The 3,518-nt window shown below is 43.6% G+C and overlaps 1 long non-coding RNA gene across 1 annotated transcript in view; it reads left to right on the top strand.

The window, feature by feature from the left end:
* The first annotated feature begins 6 nt into the window (after positions 1 to 6).
* The window catches only part of LOC111733188, a 6,369-nt gene continuing 2,857 nt past the window's right edge, over positions 7 to 3,518 (top strand). Inside the window, exon 1 of the long non-coding RNA XR_002777869.1 lies at positions 7 to 3,503. This is a non-coding gene — a long non-coding RNA (uncharacterized LOC111733188). The remainder of the gene's footprint in view (positions 3,504 to 3,518) is intronic.

Raw genomic sequence — 3,518 nt, 5'->3', positions numbered from 1 at the left:
CGTGCCCCCGTCCGCCCGCTGTGAAAGACATGTACTGGTCCAACGCATCCCCCAGCATTGTGTCTTATATTAAGGTTTTGATTACTGAAGCCTCCATGTCAAGGATTAACCACCTTGAAAAACATTGACAGCTCTGAGACTATCACTATCTACACATGTGTATAAGGACACAGGTTCATCATTACCTACAGAGAAGAACCATACAATACTGTGTATCTATTTATCCCTATTGACCAAATCTCCCAGCTTCCTCCCTGTCTGTTCCTTCTGTCTCAACCAGTAGTATTTCTTCTTGAGCAGGTATTAGAGGCAAAAGCCAGAGAGAAGGGTCCCTCTTCTCACTGTCCTGAATGAAGCTCATTAGAAAACACTTTCTGGATCCCTTCACCACCAGAAGCTCCTTCTCATTGTCATTTGTTGGTTTATTTTCGTCTTCTAGTATTGGTATGCATCACTCTACACGTCTCTTCCTTTCTTTTCCATGCCGCATATAATCAGAGCTGGTACTGGGGTTTGCACATCTTACTCAAGCACTGCTGACATCCCAACTTACACGTCCTACTAAGATTCCTGGTTTCAGCTTTAACTATTCATCAGCCAGCTCAGCACCTCCTCCGGGGGTGGGGGGTAGTAGGGCATCTCAAATCAGCAATAAAAATCAAATGCTTGACTCTTGCCCGCTCCCCACAAATCTCCATCTCACTTAACTGGAAAGTCTAGTCTCCCAGTTATTCAGGCAACACTTCTGTGGAGGAAGAATAATGCCTTCCAAAGAGGGCCTACATGTTAACTTATGGAACTAGTGAACATGTTACCTATTATGGCAAAAGGGATCTTTCAGGTATGTTAAAATCAGGGTCTTCAGATGAGATTATCACGGAGTATCCAAGTGTTCTGATGTAGTCACAAGGTCCTTGTAGGAGGGAGCCAAGAGATTTAGAGCCAGAAAAGCAGATGTGATGACAAGGAGCAGAGGTCAGAATGATGCAGCTTACAAGCCAAGGAATGTGGGAGGATCTCAAAACTGAGAAAGGCAAGGAACAAATTCTCCCCTAGAGTCTCCAGAAGGAACCATGGGTTCTGTTCACACCTTGATTTTAGTCCTTGAACTTAGGGAGACCTGTGTCCAGACTTCTAAGTTGCATTACCACAAATAAATTTATATTATATTAAGCTGCTAGTTTGCAGTAATTTGTTATATAGCCACAGGAAGCTAATATGACCTTGCAGGTTTCTTTACCTCTTTTTCTGTCACGCTAGCACCTAAACCATTAGCAAATCCTGTCAGTTGTATCTTCAAAATACTTCCAAAATTTGACCAACTCATAATCCACCCTTTTTCTTCTCTCTATCATCTCTTGCCTGGATTTCTGCAGTAACCTCCCAAGGTAAATATGGCTAGTGGCTATGCAATATTCATGTTCCTCTTCCTTAGTAATAGAATATATATGTACCTTTTAATTAGAATGAGAAGGCACATGGCCACTTTAGAATAAAGATCTGCATTCCTTGACCTCTTCTGGAGTTCTGGCCAATAAGAAATATGTAAAAGTGTCATATCTTACATGAAGTGTGTTTAAGTGAATAGAATGTGTCCTTCCTCACCTTTTTCTCATGCCTTCAATAGAGATGTTTTGGCTGGAGCCAAAGCACCTGGGACCATGAGAATGGCAGGGAAGCAAGATAGAAAGTTGGAGTTGAAATACCTGTTGTGTTTTGCTTTCATCATTTTTCAATAATTAATTTCTGTAATGTTATATATAGTTTTTTGTAAAAAAAACTTGCTGTAATTTTAAGACCTAAAAATTCTGTGCAAGAGTCACTTATAGGGGAATACTGTTTTATAATCCCAGGTACAGCCAATAAAGGGTGTTCTTTATTTCCATCCCATGATTTCATGTGGCAGAGCTATAGAATCATTTTTGGATCAATAAAGCTTCTACCACAGATAAAAATCCAGGCCTTTATGCATCACATGGCTACCTGTATAAAACACAATAGTTAAGCAATCAACACTCTTGAGGGTTGCTTGAGTAAATTTGAATCTTTGTATGTTTTATGTAGTGGGTGTGCAGTATACTATGTATGATCGCCAGAGATCTGGAACCTGGGCTGGCGAAGGCTATTGTCAACTGCAAAATAAATTCTATCCACAAACAGTCCCTGGAATAAGGTGGCCTTTTGACAGTCCCAGACTTCTGGAATCATGGCCCTCAACAAAGATAGATGTTCACAGAGTTCTGTGGTGTGGTAAACATATTGAGTAGGCCAAGAGCTTTTGTCCAAGATAGAGAAGTATGTGGAAGGAGGTGACTTCAGAGCCTCAGTCTGGGGCACACCCTCCATGGAAGGCTCTTCTGGCTTTAGTTGACAGCACCAGGAACCCTGGGGAGAAGGAGTATGCTGGGTGGAGAAGTCAGTGATTTATCACAGAGCCTGTAGAGTGAACCAGAAGGAAGTAAGTATTAGACTGAAATGTAGAAGTGTAAATAACTATTGGGAGAATCATGAGGGGATAAAATTAAAATAGCAACAAGGAGATACCTAGTGAACCACAAGTTGTCACAAACAAGGGGCTTGGCCATTGGGTAAGTGGCTCTGCTTTCTTCTTCCTCTCTCAGCACATTGGAGTCTTGTTTCCTGCCCTTTTTGTACTCTTGCCGACTGTGGCCCCTGCTGCTTGGGTTGTGGGACTTCTTTCTCCATCCCTCCCTACCTGCCTTGGCACCACATCTGTCAGTGGCTGTACCTTGTTATTGTTCTAGTCCCACAGCACTGCAGGTACATGGAGCCCTCCCACACTTTCAGCCCATTCCGGGTGCCTGGTCATCCCTAGTTTGTTTGCTTTATACCTACATGTTGTCTCTCTCCATTAAAGGTTACCATCGGAACCATCTGAGCTGAAATCTGTTTTCTGCCAGCATCCTGATGATATAATGAGAAATAACTTTCTAATCACACCAAAGCAGAATAGGCTTTCTTGGGAGTTCTTGCCATTAGAGATGCTCATGGTGAATTTGGACAATGTTGTCAGTTCAGGAAGCACAGATACCCAAATAAAATCTGACACGTGGGAGATTTATTGGGAGCTGTCCTTGTTTATTAAAGAGAAAGAGTTGAGAGGGAGCCAGTGCAATGCAGTTCTGACACTTATGATAGATACAAGAGGGAAGGATGGAAGATTGAGGGAGGGAGAGTGATGAGAAATCCTCGCCACCGCAGAGGGAATTCTGGTGCCAAGGTTGCCCACTGGAGGGGTCCCAGTGGGCAGGTGTCTTGGGTCCAGTAAATCCTGCTGTGCTTGGTCATCAGCTGGGAGCATCCAGGGAGAGTGAGGCCTGGGTGGAAGTGCCATAGTGGCCCCGAAGGAGTGGCAGCTGGGCCCTGTCTCTGGGAAAGAAATCTGAGTGGCACACCTTTGTGGACACCATGTGTTGTTCATGACTTGGAGACCAGAGAGCCTGGACAGGTTGATCTCTAAGCTCGCTGCGTGTGGTTTGGAGGTCACCTTAGGTAGG

Source organism: Pteropus vampyrus, unplaced genomic scaffold (assembly GCF_000151845.1).
Source record: "Pteropus vampyrus isolate Shadow unplaced genomic scaffold, Pvam_2.0 Scaffold536, whole genome shotgun sequence".
Classification (NCBI taxonomy): Eukaryota; Metazoa; Chordata; class Mammalia; order Chiroptera; family Pteropodidae; genus Pteropus; species Pteropus vampyrus.
This window is presented reverse-complemented; position numbering and strand designations above follow the sequence as displayed.